The 17,612-nt window shown below is 42.4% G+C and overlaps 1 long non-coding RNA gene across 1 annotated transcript in view; it reads left to right on the top strand.

Moving 5' to 3' along the window:
* Window positions 1–2,696, top strand: part of LOC148127108 (uncharacterized) — a 34,006-nt gene extending 31,310 nt beyond the window's left edge. Inside the window, exons 2-3 of the long non-coding RNA XR_015741938.1 lie at window positions 1,746–1,839; window positions 2,646–2,696. This is a non-coding gene — a long non-coding RNA (uncharacterized LOC148127108). The remainder of the gene's footprint in view (window positions 1–1,745; window positions 1,840–2,645) is intronic.
* The last annotated feature ends 14,916 nt before the right edge of the window (window positions 2,697–17,612 follow it).

Genomic DNA, 17,612 nt, shown 5'->3' with positions numbered 1-17,612 from the left:
TGAAGGCAAAGCATGAGCTAAGAGAAGGGGTCTACGACAAATTCAGAGAAACACATTTACAGTTCATCTGGAGATGAGTCCACAAGAACCAAAAGTTCTGTTACGAAGCACCACATTTTCTCAGTGAATTAACATTTCCTGACTGCAGATAGCATGATGAGCAGCTATGATCTCTCTAGCAACATATTCAAGTATTTTCTTGAGAGTGAGAGATTTCTCTATATTTTACTGCTTAAAATTATCCTTGCAATTATCCCCACTAACATAAAATTATCCTTCAGTTAACTGGTGTGCTTGTAGTTCCTTCTGACATTTAACACAGCTCACTATTATTTCTTTCCTTGTGTTGGTCAACATACTCAGGGACATTTTAGATTTTAAATTTTTTGGTTAAATGGGCAAAGTGTCTGAAGTGCCCATAGGAACATACATATAATTAAATGCTATTTGTTGGTCAGTTTTACTATCAAAAAGCAAAATGCTTGTTTGAGCTTTGATTTGAATATTTTTTATTTGAACCTACTGTTTTTAATGTCTGGCTTTAGACTGCAAACTTGAGTAGCCTCTTTTTTCTCCCAGGATATTATTAATTTAGAATTTGAAACAAGGTCATGAATGCTACTGATCACAATTGCTTCTGATTATCTAATATAGTTCATTTAACTGAAAAAAAATAAAGGAGAGGGAAATGGGGTTAAAGAAAATTTAATTTCATAATATATCGGGGCCCTGGAAATCTTTCCTCACTCAACGGCTACCTTCCGTTTTAGAAAAACAATTGTGATGGGGGAGGTCGGTATTGTGTGCAAATATGCAAATGTATTAATGTCAGAGTTTTTAATCAGTTTTCATTTTTACAAACTATGCAGTCTATTTGCAAATTAGTTTTACATTTATTTTATTTTTATTAAACTGCTTGGTTAAAAACAGCTATTTTATGTGTGTTTTTTTCTTATGGTAGTGCCTCAAATACCTGTTTCTGCAGGGACTTTTCCATGATGAATTAAATTATCCTTACTTTTCCATTATTGATTAAAAACTGCAAAATTAAATAGTTTAATATTATTTAATGAGTAATATTAATAGTTCATTAATATTAAATATTAAACCAATTTGTATTCAATGTAAACAAAAGAAATTTCTCCCATCGCAGGCAAAAGTGCTAGAGTCAACATTGACAAAACTGTAGCACACAATCACTCTCTCTCACATATACACAGAATCCACTTACATCCACATCCATCCTTGTCTCTGATTTCGTTCACATACTGAGGAAAGTAGTGCTTTGTTTAAACTTAAAGGTAAAAATTTCCCCTATTCAGTAATGTCTGACTCTAGGGGGCAGTACTCATTTCTGTTTCATGGCAAAGGGAACTAGCATCGTCCAAAGACATTTCTGCAGTTATGTGGCCAGCACGACTATACGCTAAGGTACACAGAACATTGTTACCTTCCCACTGAAGTGGTATCTATTTACTTGCATTTTGCATGTTTTTGAACTGCTAGGTGGGAGGAGCTGGGTCTAGTAATGGGAGCTCACTTAGTTGCACAGTGTCAGATCTTAAATCCAAGCTGTCAGCTTTGCAGTTGACAAGCTCAGGGTCCTTAACCACTGGGACATTGTGGTCCCTGTGACTTGTTTAACTATAGTTTATTGAAGAAATTGCAGTGGTTCACACTAAAACAAAGCTAAACAAACCATCTTGTCTCTTGCCCCCCCCCCTTTTTTTTCTTTCCTAACGAAGACGAGGCTGGAAGCTATGCAAAAGGATGACCAGCAGTCGTGAAGCAAAGAAACTCTTCATTAAAATCTCATCCTCTGCACAACTGCAGGTGGAGGTACTTGGACCCCCATTCTGGCTGGGCAGCATAGTTGCATTTACAGGCTAGAAATGATTAATTTCTTACTAAGTAGTGAGATAGATAAACACATGCTTTACGGCTCTCTATATAAAATGTTTAGAAAAAAAAAATTGGAAGGAGCCTGGAATGTCTTGGATGGCATCAAGACTCACGTTCCGGTAGCTATATCTCTTACTTTCTCTGCGGTGGGAAAAAAAACTATACTGATGACTTTGCAGTGGAATGGCCAGAGTTTTAATTTCAGATGCTAGAACGGACCTCCTGCGCAACTGAAGCAGCTAAGATCACGCTTTTATCACTTCTGATTTTAAAAGGTCTGGGTCTTCCCCTCTCGGTTGGACAACAGTGGAGGAAGTAAAAAAAAAAAAGCAGAGAGAAAGAGAAAGAAATGAAGTAGCTTTTTAAGATTTTGGTTAAATGTTGAATGTTTGCATGTATTGACAAGTTGTCAGTTAAAAAGCAGGGGAAATCCTACCACACCGCATCCTGCAGGGGTGGGGAGGTTCTTGAAATCACATCTTTGAGAAGCATTGCTTTAGAAGGGTAAGGGAGGGAAAGAATAAGAACTGGTGGGTTGGGATTCCCAGCCACCAAGAAAGGGAACTTATTTGGGTAGAACTATAGTGGAGCCAGAATTTTGCTCTGTAACCGCAAGCCTGTGGTCTGGAAACTCCATAATTTCACTTAAGTGGTTTTTTAAAGATTTTTGCAGAAAAAGCAAGGAACATTTCTAGCGTCTCTAAGCCTATGACATTTACTTCAATATGTTTGTTTTGATTTAGACTGAAGAACTTCTTACACCCAAGACACAGTTTCCAGCTATATGGAGAGAGTTGAAAAGTATGTGTGTGTGATTTTAGAGTATTATTTCTACTGTAGCTGTTGCACCAGTTTCTCCTTTCCTTGAGCTCCTAAGAAACCTTCCTACCAATTCCACACAATTTGTGGCAGAAATAAAAGGTTTTATTCAAAGCAATGAAAACAATTAAAATTAAACTTCCCCTCATTAAGATGATGTCAGGCGGAATCAACACCAGATCTTAAAAATCAAAATCATGATTATTTAGTACATTCATTTAGTTATTAAATGTTGGTTTTGAAACTAGGGCGTATTTACCAAGGACCATTATTCCACCTTACTGTTTTGCATCATAAATCTGCTTTTCAGATGAAGATGTAAGATTTTTTTCTAAAAACTTCCTGGCAGTGTTGCCAGTAGAAGAATTACTGTAATGTGTAGTTAGAAAAAAGAAGACGAAAAAGTCTATGTCTGTGTTTTCCTGTTGATAAATGTATGGTTTAGACTGTATTCAGTATAACAGATTTTCCACCCCCTCTATAGATCTCATTTTACCTTTAAAACTCCTCTAGAAGATTAGAGATTCTGTAGCAGATATGGGGACATGTCCAACATACTTCAGAGAGAAGTACAAGATACAGTGTTCCAGACTAGCAGGCTCAAAAGCCTGCAACTCTGATTGGCCCGTGAATAGTGGATCGTGATTGGTCACCGCAGACTGATCCGATTGGCTAGTAAACGGGCTGCCGCGATTGGCCCATCCAAGAGCGGCAAACTCAAATCGCCTTCATTGGCTGCCTAGCCGCAGCCAGCCCTATATAAGGGGCTGCTGCAGCCGGGATATTTCGCTCAGATCTGAAGTCACTAATAAAGAGCTGTTGTTGTTATCTGAGTTTTGCCTCCGTTCTTGAACCATCCTCCCAGATCCAACACTGGCGACGAGGATGGGATGCGGAGGCAATGAAGTCTACTGAACTCAAGCTAGCTGAAGGAGCACGTGGCTGACAGAGCGCAACAATGGGGACATGGCCAGCAGCGCTATACCACCCACCCCATTCGATCCAGCTAGCGAGGACTGGGACTCATATATGGACAGGTTTCAAATGTTCCTAGAGTCCAACAACCTCAAAGATGCCACGTCCAGCAAGAAACGAGCCGTTTTTCTAACGCATTGCGGACCAGCCGTTTTTAAAATGGCTAAAGCACTAGTGAAACCAGCTGAAGTTAAAATGATGGATTGGGACACCCTTGCTCCCATCCTGCGCAACCACTACGCCCCAGCAGTACCAACTGTCATTCGCAGACACGAGTTCTATCAGAGGGACCAGCGTGAAGGTGAGAGCGTCGGGGATTTCGTGGCAGAACTGAGAAACCTAGGTGGTTTATGTGGCTTCGCCAATTTCGAAGAAGCCAGGAGAGACCGAATCGTCCTTGGCCTTAGAGATCCAACTGTCCAGAGCAAGATCATGGCCAAAGGAGACATCTCACTTGCAGATTCCATAGCAGATGCCACCGAAGCTGAAGCCACTCGTAAATCAGCAGCACGGATGCACCGAACCAGCGGGACCAACCGCCAACCCACCAACGATGCTGGGAAACCTTCAGACAAGTACACATCGGCCACCCATCATGAAGATGTCGAGTCATCCTCAGACAGCGAGGAGGAAGAAGTCCACAGACTCTGGTCAGAATGTGAGCAACGGGACCAGCGGGGTCTTAAATCCAACTACCAATGCACCGGATGCGTTGGAAACCATCCTCGATCCGAGTGCAGATTCTTAGACGCCATTTGTCGTTTTTGCGAGAAACATGGGCATATTGCGAAAGTATGCAGAAACAAAAGAAATTCCAGCCCCAGATGGAGAGGGAGCAGCCCGAAAAGGAATGATGGCAACCCCACCACACAGAAGGACTGCTCTAGCAACCAGTGGAACCAGTACAGCAGACCCCGAAGGTTTAATGGCACACCCAGACGAGAAGAGGCTCATCAAACCATCACCACCGGCCACGCTTCATCGCTAGATGCTAAGAAAATCCATGTAAAGGTCACCATCGAAAATAAACCTTGCATCATGGAAGTAGACTCTGGGTCCTCACTATCCATGGTATCCTGGAAAACCCTCAAGCAACTGATTCCCAACATCCGACGCCAAGACCTCAGCAGTCAGAGACTCATATTGAAAGATTATCAAGGCAACCGGATTCCAGTCGCAGGTACTAGCCATTTCCAGGTCTCCTTCAAAGGACATAATGCAATTCTACCACTCACCATTGTAGACAGAGAACGGCCAAGTCTATTGGGCCTTCAGTGGTTCGCGCCATTGGGAATCGGAATGGCTGGCATCCATCATACTGAAGACGATGACTGGGAAGCAGCCCTCGTCCAGGATTTGCGAGAAGTTTTCAGCGAAAACTTAGGCAAGTACAAGGGGTCCCCTATTTCATTTAATCTTTGCCCTGACATTGCGCCCATTCGCCTAAAGCCACGCCGAGTTCCCTTTGCTCTCAAACCCAAAATTGATGAGCAACTGGACAAATTAATTGCACAAGGCATGTTACAGCCCACTGACCACGCCCGATGGGAGACACCAATTGTCACCCCCATAAAGCCTGACAGGTCCTTGAGAATCTGTGGTGACTACAAGGCCACCCTCAATCATGCACTGCAACAGAGCGCCTATCCGGTACCAGTCTTTCAGCATCTCCTACATTCACTTGGGGGTGGCAGAATATTCACAAAACTAGATCTGGCCCAAGCGTATCAACAGCTGCCAGTTGATTCCGAGACTGCAGAAGCCCAAACTATAGTTACACATCGTGGCGCATTCAAATGTAACAGGCTCCAGTTTGGAGTAAGCGTAGCACCAGGCATTTTTCAAAGCCTGATGGAGAGACTATTACAAGGCATAAAAGGGGTCGTGCCCTATTTTGATGACGTACTGATATCAGCCCCAACAAAAAGTCAATTAGAGAAACGCCTCAGAACAGTCCTACAAAGGTTCAAAGATGCTGGCCTCAAGGTTAAGAAGGAAAAGTGCCAGTTATGCACAGAAAGGGTGGAGTTTCTTGGCTACCTTCTTGACAAACAAGGAATCCACCCTACAGAAAAGAAATTGGCAGCTATCAAAAATGCCCCAAGACCCAAAAACAAAACTGACCTCCAAGCCTTCCTGGGACTCATTAACTTTTATAACATTTTCCTACCCCAGAAGGCGACTGTTGCTGAGCCCCTTCATAGACTACTCGATAAAAGGACCTCCTCACTTCTGATGCAGTGCTAATACAATATAACGAGACACTCCCATTGACTGTTACTTGTGATGCCTCACCGTTTGGGGTGGGGGCCATCCTGAGTCACGTCCTACCAAATGGCTCAGAGGCACCAATTGCATTTTTTTCAAGAACTTTGTCAAAAACAGAAAGAAACTATAGCCACCTAGATAAGGAAGCCCTTGCTATTGTCTCTGCGATTAAAAAGTTTCATGAATATGTGTATGGGAGACCATTTTCCATTATCATGGATTATAAGCCATTACTTGGCATTCTGACGGGTGACAAACCTACCCCACACATTCTTTCCCCCAGAATGATGCGATGGTCGGAATTCCTAGCTGCCTACGACTATCAACTAAGATATTGCCCAGGAAATTCTATTCCTCACGCTGATGCCTTGAGCCGCTCACCACTACCCGAGCTGCAGGAAGACCCAGCTCCCACGCTCCCAATACTACAAATCGAGACAATTCCCTCACCTCCACTAATGGCCCAGGACATCGCCTTCGAAACTAAAAGAGACTCATGTTTGGCATGAGTTCTTGGCTGGGTGGAGAGGGGATGGCCAGAATACGAGCCCAAGAAAACCTTTAAACCATTCAAAAACAGACAGACAGAATTTTTCTCACAAAGAGGGTGCGTTTTATGGGGAGACCGAGTCGTCATACCAACCAAACTACAAAAAAAAGTCCTGCAAATGCTACACGATGGACACCCTGGCATCGTGCGTATGAAAGCACTGGCAAGAAGCTACGCCTGGTGGCCAGGTATGGACAAACAAATTGAAACCTGGGTCACCTCCTATAACAGATGCCAGGAAAACCACTCAGCCCCACCAAAAACTCCACCAGCAGAATGGGAAACACCCAGAGGTCCCTGGTCGCGCATTCATATTGACTTTGCGGGACCTACTAAAGGATACACTTTCCTAATAACTGTTGATGCGTATTCTAACTGGCTTGAAGTCAATAAAATGAAAACAACCACTACAGAGGCAGTCATCAAGAAATTAAACAGACTCTTTGCCACACACGGCCTACCCGATGTCCTGGTTTCCGACAATGGGCCCTAATTTACTGCCCTAGCCTTTGAACAATACCTAGCCGAACGGGGCATCCGACACGCACTCACATTGCCGGCTCATCCAGCGGCGAATGGTAGGGCTGAACGAATGGTTCAGTTCACAAAGAAAACCCTACAGAAAATGGAACAAGGTAACATCCACGATAAAGTCACTAGAATGCTGCTTCTCCAGCACATCACACCCAACAGCATGACTAACAAGAGCCCAGCTGAACTCCTGATGGCCAGGAAACTCAGATCGCCTCTAGACCGCTTGCACCCTGCCTACACACCGGAAAAGCCCCTGGGTTCCAGCAGCAAGCATCGCGCCTTTAAGGTAGGAGACCTTGTCTTTGCAAAAAAAATTTCACAGGATCCCCTCTGGATTCCTGCTCAAATAACTCAAATCACGGGTTCCCGCTCCTACCATCTACTGACTACTGATGGCAGAGCATGGAAACGCCACATTGACCAGCTACGTTCCAGACTAACCACAACTTCCATCCCTGACCCCAGCCTCAACACCGGGGGGTGGGGGGAAACTGTGAGCCCGGAAATAGAACCAACACCTGTTTCTTCAGAACTAACCCCAAGATCACCACAGCATAGCTTACAATGCTCACCAACCGTAGTTGAACCTGGGCAGATGAACACTTCACCAAGCAGCAGCAGCCAAGCAGGTTCAGCGAGCCTGGAAAACCATAGCGGTAGCAATGAAGCTGAGGACTCAATCAACCCGAGGGCATCAGGAGAGAGTCCCAACTATGGCACCGGTTCACCGTTCCAGCTAGATCCAGTAAGCAGTCCATCTGAACCCGAATTTGAACATGGACAATTGCAATTACGTAGACAGGTATGAAGACCTGCCTACCTGCGAGACTATATAACTCCACCCCTTAAACGGAACTGAGAGGGGAGGGGTGTTCTGGTCTAGCAGACTCGAAAGCCTGCAACTCTGATTGGCCCACGAATAGCGGATCGTGATTGGTCACCGCAGACTGATCCGATTGGCTAGTAAACGGGCTGCCGCGATTGGCCCATCCAAGGGTGGCAAACTCAAATCGCCTTCATTGGCTGCCTAGCCACAGCCAGCCCTATATAAGGGGCTGCTGCGGCTGAGATATTTCGCTCAGATCTGAAGTCACTAATAAAGAGCTGTTGTTGTTATCTGAGTCTTGCCTCCATTCTTGAACCATCCTCCCAGATCCAACATACAGGGTATGATCTTAGAGCCTTCCTGATGTGATTTTGCATGGAGCTGCATAGCCAGACAAACATTCCATGCAAAGCTAGAGAGGAATTGCTTTATTACTCTGATACAGCCAATGCAATACTGTATTCAGCACTTAGCTATTTTGTTCTTCCAGTGTAGCTAGATTTTTCAGTTTCCACTTATTGCCACTGTTTGTATCTTTTTTTTTAACGTTGGCTTTTGTGGTAACTACAAGCACTTTCCTACAGCTTAGGTTAATTGAAGCTGAATGGTTATTTGGCCACCCACATTACATTATTGCATTTAGGTTCTACTTGAAACTTCCTCTGATGGGTGTTTGGAAATCCTGGGTGCAGAATGCTGCATTTGTGGTTCAGATTGGAATCAGCGGAGGAATAGAAGAGAATATTGCATAATTCTAATATGTTTTACTGCTGTTTTAATCTAGGGAGTTTTTCCTTAAAAAAAAAAAGATGACAAATAAACATTTAAAAGAAGAATGGAGTATCTCAGCAGCCCACAATCTTTTGGGCACCTGGGACTGGTTCTGTGGAGAGAGGTTGTTCCATGGACCGGAGGGTGTGTGGTTTTGCATGCTGCCTGCATCCACGGATGGGACTTCTTTTTTTTTCTGCAGCCTAGTTGCTGGCATGCCACAGCCCGGTGCTGGTCCACGGACTGGAGGTTGAGGAACCTTGGAGTACCTGTTCAAACAGAGCACTAAGGAAAGAGGAAAAGGCTGGGAACCTATTATCTAAAGAGATTTTCCTACATTTCAGACAATGTCTTGTAGCATTTTAACACAGGCATATCTGAGGTATGCAGTTGATTTTTGTTTTGTTTTGTTTTTTGTTTACCAGAATAAGCATGAAGGGCCCTTGATTCAGCTTCAAAAGAAAATTCTGACATACTCAATGATTCCTGTAAAACAGGGAGGTCAGATTCAAGGACCATGGCCCGCATGTAGCTAGCGGGGTTCCTAAATCTGGCCCACGGTGGAAATAGCAAAGGACCTGCTGGTGGTGCCTCTGAGAACCAAAACAGGGTATGGGGGGGCACACGAGGCTCCCCCATGCCCCGTTTTAGCTGGCAGGGTGCTGCTGAAGCCGTCCAGGTCAAAAATGCGGTGCGGGTGGGCTCACAGGGTCCCCCATGCCCCAATTTGGCCAGCAGGGTGCTGCAGGAGGCATCCATCCTGTCTCACCCCCCGCCCGCCCAGCCTGCGGAGAACTACCAGGCTGATCTGGCCCTCAAAGTAATCCAGTTTGACACCCCTGCTCTAAAGCCAAAGTGATCTGACTTTGATAGTTTGTGAAGGGAATTATTGGAAGGAGTATCTGATATTAATTTCCTCTTCTGTGCTTGGTGTTGCCTGATTTGAGAAGAAAAAATTCAAACAAAATCTGATACACTCTAAGAACCAATCCTCCTAAGAACCAATAAATGACATCTTGTATTTTTAAGAACACTATTAGAAAGCATATTTAGAAGAAAAATAAGTATAATTTCTGCTATGGAGCTATTGATATCTTCAGCACATTATGGATGATATTTTCATGTGGTTTTCAAATTACTTCTTTACATGAATTATAATAAGGTTGGAAGACTTGTAACTATCCAGATATTACCGAACTGCATATTCCACCTCCCTCATCAATCGCTATGCTTCAGAGTTGGTATTCAGCAGGTTCTGACCAGTTCTGCAGAACTGCTGGCAGAAATTTTGAGCAGTTCAGAGAACCGGCAAATACCACTTCTGACTGGCCCCGCCCCCATCTATTCTCTGCCTCCTGAGTCCCAGCTGATTGACTGGGGTCTTGTTTTGTTGCCCCCCACAGGAGAATGGAGCTGGAAAGCAGGTTAGTGAGGTGGAGAGGGAATGGATATTTTACAGTATCTTTCCCCTGCCACGCCCACCAAGCCACACCACACCCACCAAGCCACACCACACCCACCAAGCCACACCCACAGAACTGGTAGTAAAAAAGTTTGAATCCCACCACTGCTTGCAGGTATTTTTAATCTAATGTTTGATATTTAGGGCAGCTTTTTGCAAGCAAAGAAGCTTTTTGTATTTTTGTACAGGTAATCCTTGACTTACAGCAGTTCATTTAGTGACCATTCAAAGTTATAATGACACTGAAAAAAGTGACTTATGACCCTTTTTCACACTTATGACCGTTGCAGCATCCTCAAAGTCAAAAGAGGCCAGGCAAGAAGCGCCCCTTGATGTGAGCAATGTTGAGTTGGCCACTCCCAGCCATTCACATGAGACCACCAAGCCACATCCCCCCAGTCACATGACCACCAAGCCACACCCACCAACTTAGCCATGCTCACAGAACTGGTTGCTAAAATATTTGAATCCCACCCCTGCCCTCAAGTATTGGAAGACTGCTATCTTATTACCCCTAGTCCTTCTCTTTGTTAGATTAGACAAACCTAGTGCCCTCAGTCGTATGGTTTATATTTATTCAGTCATCCAGTTTTGAATATCATTCTTTTAAAAATTCCTCCACTTATGTCACCATCTGAGGTTTAATAATATTTTAAAACACAATACCCATAATAAAAAATAGTGATTGTTTGATACATATACGAAACCAAGTGCAAAGATTGTATCACTTTTTTCCTGTCTCTGCTGAGAATTAGATATAGTACTTGCATCCTTAATAATAGCATTTTTGTTGTAACTGATACTTTTGACTTTTTAATTTTCACTGTGACACAAAAAAACGATGATAATTATTATTTACCACATTTTATGTTTTCTTTGGCTCCATGGTCATCTTGATCATTCCAATTTTCTTTTTCTGTTTAATCAGTTCATATCTTGCTGTTTATAATGATGTTTTATAACTTCTTCACAAATCTTGGTTTGAATGAAGAGTATTGTAATTAAGCATTCCTATTAGAACAGAGCAGAGCAGAAAAGGACAGAACAGAATAGAACAGAACAGAACAGAATTCTTTATTGGCCAAGTGTGATTAGACACACAAGGAATTTGTCTCCAGTCCATAAGTTCTCGGTGTACATACAAGCAACAAAGGATAAATCATCATCACAATCATAATACAATCATCACAAATCATCAGATACAAACTCAGTGCTAGTCATAACATACTAAATAAAAACAATCAACATAAATCATAAGATACAAACAGCAAAGTGTTAGTCATAAGATGCGAAAGAAATAGGTAATGGGAAAGATGAGAAGGATAATAGTGATGCAACCCTACCACATAGTTTGATATCCTAGAGTTTAAGACAGTGTTGTGGGAATTCCCAGCTTTGGTCAACAGCTGGAATACACTGCTGGCCAATTCCTTCAGGAAAACTCCATTTCCTTGAGGGCAATTAGATTTCTTTTTCCCTTGAGCCCTCAGCCAGAGTACTAGGTAAGCCTGTGTTTAGAGTTATTGATCTGAATATGATTGACTTCATATTTTTATTTTTGTAGCTTGGGGTGTTTTTTTTAAATTCTTTTAATTCAATGCTAGATACCCAGAGTTGAATTCTCCTGGAGGGGTAGCCATATTAGTTGAATTAATAAATAAAATAAATAAGATGGATTACATGAGAATCTGGCAGGATTACGTTTTTCAGGTGACATGGAAACCAATGTCGTTGATTAGAGGTGGCACTATGTTAATCAGTGGTTGGATTCAAATTTTGTAACTACCGGTTCTGTGGGTGTGGCTGGGGAAGGATACTGCAAAATCTCCAGTCAGAGGTGGTATTTGCTGGTTCTCCAAACTACTCAAAATTTCCGCTACTGGTTCTCCAGTATCGGAACCTGCTGAATACCACCTCTGATATTAATTATCTGCCACTGTGGAGTCGAGCATTCTGGTGCTGCAGTTAAGCATTCATGAAGACTTAACCTAAAAACATGCAAACTTCTTTGGTCACAGAAAAATACCTATCCTGTTAGCTTTTCTGTTTCTTCTCAAAGACAATTTATGCAAATCCACCTACAATACTCCTTTGAGCTAATATACTAAATTGGAAACAACGAGATTTGAGGCTTTGTGTTTTCTTAATAGAACGCCAGTCTGCTTCCTCTACTGGAAAGATGTAGAAAAAAAGGATAAGAAAAAAAAAATCTAAAGTCTAAACTTTGGGGATGCAACATTTGTCACAACTTTTCCACAGAAAAATTCATTACTGCGTTCCTGATCATTATAATTTGTGCGTTTCAATAGTAATGCCTCAGGATGGAGGATTTATTATTATACTGTTGTAGAATAGTTAGACATTGGAAAACCATGCTGGTCTACTGCTCATCATACAAGAAAAATGTCAGAAGGTGCTGCAGTGTTACTGCCATTAACTGCCCGCCACAGGAAGCAGATCTGGACTAGAGACATGCTAAAAAGAGAGAAAGAATGAAAACATCTCTTTCCCCAAACCAGGTTCTTGACCAAGATCCTCACCCCCATGGTGCTTCAGTGAAAAATAGCATTGGTCGTGTTAGTGCCCCATTTTGGGGGGACTGATATACAGCCTTTTCTGGTATGGACTCTAGGCTGTACTAGGCTCTGCTCAATGGCTGATGAATATCCTGTTCTTTGCTGCTTGCATGACATTATAGAAACAACAAGATTATCTACGGTAGTATTCAGCAGGGTACCACAAGCCAGTGGCTTTCAGGCCCATCGTAGGAAGAGATTCATCAGATAGCTTAGTTGCAGCTGTAAAAGCACTATCTGCTAAACATCCACTCCCACGGCACTGGTGTGTCATTTAGTGCCAGCAAGAGTACCAGAGTAAATGCCTTCCCAGGCTCGAGCAAACCACCCATCTTTACCACTTCCTCTTGCTTTGTGCCAGCCTGCAATAGATCGGAGTTGTGAATACTCTAGGAATGACAGTGCCATGTTCAAAGTGGTGGGTGGACACACGCCCAGAATGGGTAATATCGAAAGTCTCTGGTTGAAAAGATATTCCTCCCAGCAATCTTGTTAGCAGATTCTTGAGAAAAGGAGAGGAATGCAGAAATAATGAGTGCATGTAGTTTCCTCAGTCTGGCATCTTCCTGTGGGGACAGTTAAGTCCCAAAATTTGAAGAGAAAGGCCAGTCAAATGGCTTTGATTTAAAGTCAACGAAAGTCGGTGGATCTTAAATACTCCATGACCTGATCCTGTTTAGGAGTTGGGTTGGGAGTTTAATACTTAGATAAGATAAATTTATTGTCATTGTACTCAGAAACCTGAGAACAACGAAATAAGGTGCTCTTTCACAACATACAACTGAACAACACCAAAAGACATATACAAATAACAATATAAAACAAATTAAAACAAATAACAATTAAAAACTGTACAACCAGGATATATATATGTTAAGACCACCAGATTCATAACTCTGCATTTAACCTGATCACAGGACTTGGGTAAAAGCTATGTTTAAATCTACTTGTCCTGGCTTTCAGCACACTATATCGTCTTCCTGATGGTAGGATCTCAAACAACGAGTGGCCTGGATGCGAAGGGTCTCTCAAGATCTTTTGTATCTTCCTTCTACATCCCATGTTGTACAAATCCTCCAATGAGGGAAGAGGACATCCGCTAATCTTTTGTGCCCTTTTTATCACTCTTTGGAGTGCCCTTTTCTCCACCTCTGTACAACTTCTAAACCACACACAGAGGCAATAATACTTGCTCTTTTCTGAAGAATGCAGCCTCGTAAGCAGGTGCTCTACTTTATGTCGAATCCTAAGAGAGAGTCATTGATCAAGACTGAGTTGCTTTCCTTTGTTGATCCATGTGATGAGCAAATCTTGATTGAACAACTTGGTGAAGAAAGCTCCTAGCCTCTGAATCACTCCTTGAGCAACTCAGCATGTAGTCAGAAGTGCCAGGCAAGAAAGTTCATGCAAATAAGAAACCCAAGATTTGTTAACAATTTGATTACCAGTAATTCTGGAGTACCTACACCTTAATTCCTATCTTTGAACACCATCGCTATATATTTCAACCCCTACATCTAGTAGCTCAGTTGTCCATCCAATGGTTGTCATTCATCTGAGCAGGAAAAGTCCTGGAGTTGGTGTGAACCTCCTCACACTTCCCTCCTCACACACAAGAAAATAACATGCTAGAGTTTAGTACTTCTATACTCTAAACCTGAGTGAGGCCTTGGGAAGCTGAATGGGTCTTAGCATTCAGACAGATGAACTTTACCAGGTGTTTTAAAATAGATCTCTGATCTGGGAAAGGGTTGGAGGAAAGTGTGATTCAATGATCATTGAGTATGTGAAACTTGGTGCTGGATGGAAATTATCGGCAAGGATTTGCACAAAAACCAGCAGGGATAAGGGAGTGGCAAGAAAACACTCACTTAGAAAACCCTCATCTGAAAACCAGAGAAGCACCATTTAAGAGAGAGGAGGAGGATTAAATTTCCAAGACAAAAGCGGATTTTCCAAAATGAGGAAAGCTGGATGAAGGGGAAGACATGCCAATATGGAGCTGAATGCTGACCAATCATGGTGTCATTAAGCCAGCCAAAAGACTCTCACCTAAGGAAAAATGCCAAGGTTAAATTGGATCCTTTGATCTTGGTCCAGCTCTTGAATTAAATTTTAGTTGTTACAGTAAGTATAGCTCACTACTAGTTTATAAATCTCAGAGTGGATTACGCTGCACAAATACACAAAATAATAGGGTAAAATAAAATTCAGCAGAACTTTAAATAGTTGCAACAGCAATAGCAACAACATGGACAATAATGGCTGTTGATGAATAAGTCCCAAATACAAATGTGGAAAGCCAATTTTTCACCTGGCACTGAAGAACAAATAACACAGGCACCAGGGTTGGAATGCCACAGTAAAACAACAACAACAACAACAACAAAACCTCTCCTGCATTCTCACAATACACATTGTCCCCAGCTATTTGGGGCGGGGGTGAGGGGGGGTGAGGAAATGCCCCTCTGCAGTTTTAAGGTTTCATATTGAAAGACAGGTGCCTAGAAAAACTGGAGGCCCTAAACTTTTCAGAACCTTAAATGGAATTCTGTTTCAGCACATGCCTTTTTATGCTGTTTTATACTTTAACTCTCCCCTCCTGAGGGGAGGGGGCTATGATTTTGACTCAACTAGATTGGGGGCTTAAAAATTTTGTTAAAGCCCACTCACTTTTCCTTCCAAGATAATGTTTCAGATACAGGCTTGGATGGGATAAACTTCAGGCTGCTGTTTTCAAGTGATGTTAACACTGGGAAGATTGATAGAGACACCTATTTTGTATTTGATAACAGTTTGGGGCAGAGGCGGGGTTGAATTCCATTAAGATTGTGACATGGGAAAGGAAAGAGTTAAGCCTCCCTCTTGCCATAGCTTCATCATGCTGCCCCTGCCCAGAATAATTTATACTGAAATAACTAGACATAGAAAATCATATTCGTATTTCTAAGGAAACTGATATCAAGTCCTTATCTTTCATTCTGCAGTAAATGCATGAATAATTCAGATAGAAAGGGGGAAAAAGAACATATTATTCATACTGTCGGGAAATATGATAAACTGGCAGCAAGAGCAAAGTAGAGGGGAGAGCAATAATATATATATATATGATTCAAAGAATCACAATAACCTAGAATATTTTTTTTGGAAAAAAATAAAAAAAATAAAAGCACAATTAAAATAGGATTAAAACAAACTTAAAGCATTGATATTTTGTGATTAATGATGTAACAATTGTGAAAATATTTAAAACCAATTTTGAGAGGGATTTTTTGACTACTGGAGCAAAGCCATGTCCTCATGATATTGCCTTCTTCTTCTCTCTAATCGTTCCTGAGGAAAATTAAGCTTGGCCTTAGTTGTTCAACTGTTAAAGTCATTACTGAAGTTTTCCTCCTTTAAGCAGCCAACAAGCTGCAGAGGTTTCACCCTAACCTTGGCATCAAAACTGCTTTTTTCAAAACAGGATTTCGCCCTGGACCTAACAGATCTCTAGGCTGATTCCAGTTTAGATGCCAGCTGATGGGTGAAAATAGTAGTCTATCTCTTTTTCTCTCTCATGCTTCAAAATGCAACACACACACACATGCGTATATACATACACACACACAGCTGGCAGCTGTTGTTCAGGCTGATCCAAGTCTCCAAGGCAAAAGAAGAGCAGATGGTTAGAGAGGCTACACAGTGGAGTGGCAGAGATAAAATGGCTTACATTACACATTTTCAACACAGCACATGGCAGCGGTAGTTTTGGACAGCCAGTTATTGATCCAGGTTGATCCAGCTCTCCAAGGGAGAGAGTCATGTTCTGAAGCCTGATGGGAAAACAATTTCTCTTCTCTGATCTCTAGACTAGGAACACTAGTTTAGGAGCAGGTTATTCAGGGGCACACAGATTGGTAGTTCATTTGAAACAACTGGATTATCTTACTATTCAAATCTGAATGTCCTGGAAACAGTGCCAAGGGGACATTTGTGTGACATATTCCCCCCAACCAGAGGTGGCATTCAGCAGGTTCTGACCAGTTCTGGAGAACCAGCAGCAGGAATTTTGAGTAGTTCCGAGAACTGGCAAATACCACCTCTGACTGGCCCCACCCTCATCTATTCTCTGCCAATCAGCTTGCCTTCAGAAGTTGTAGGTGCTTCATCACTGGAGATTTTAAAGAAAAGACTGGACAGCCACTTATCTGAAACGATATGGTGTTTCCTGCATGAGCACAGGGTTGGTCTAGAACAGCAGTCACCAACTGGTGGGCCTTGAGAAAATTTTGGTGGGCTGCAGAGAAATCTCATCCCCAGAGCAGCCCCCCAAAGCAATTAATCCAGGCTACACAGAAACACAAGGCTGCGCAGCCCACATGGCCCGCGGGAACCCTCCTCGCCCACTCACTCCTTACTGGGAAAATTTGCCTGTTAAATTTCTATTTTCCCTTTTTCCGACCATCATCTGTTCTGCTGTGCCGGGAGATTTAGATTAGCTAGGAAGCAGAAAATGGTTGGATTTCTTGCTTTCTAGTTAGTCTTTAGAACTTCGGCTCTGTTTTTAAGTACAGCGGAACCTCCCTTAGGAGTGAAGGTTTGCTTGCAAGTAAATTCAGTGCAGACTCACCGCAAGCAAATTTGAGAGTCTGAGCTAGCTGATGGCAGATAGATCACTGAATGATTCTGTGAGCAACTCAATCTGCCTGCTTTGCCTGATTTTGAATAAAAGTTGCTTTTTTAAAATAAAAAATTCAATATTTACATGCATGGTGTGTTGTGAGTTAATTTTGTGAATTTGCTTGGAAGCAAATTTTATGTGACAGACTGAGCTAGCCAATGGCAGATGGATAGATTTCTGAATGAATCTGTGATTCTGTGAGCAACTCAATCTGCCTGCCTGCCTGCTTTGCCTGATTTTGGGTAAAAGTTGCTTTTTTTTATAAA

Source organism: Pseudonaja textilis, chromosome 2 (assembly GCF_049901715.1).
Source record: "Pseudonaja textilis isolate UNSWEBS1 chromosome 2, rPseTex1.2, whole genome shotgun sequence".
NCBI lineage: Eukaryota > Metazoa > Chordata > Lepidosauria > Squamata > Elapidae > Pseudonaja > Pseudonaja textilis.
This window is presented reverse-complemented; position numbering and strand designations above follow the sequence as displayed.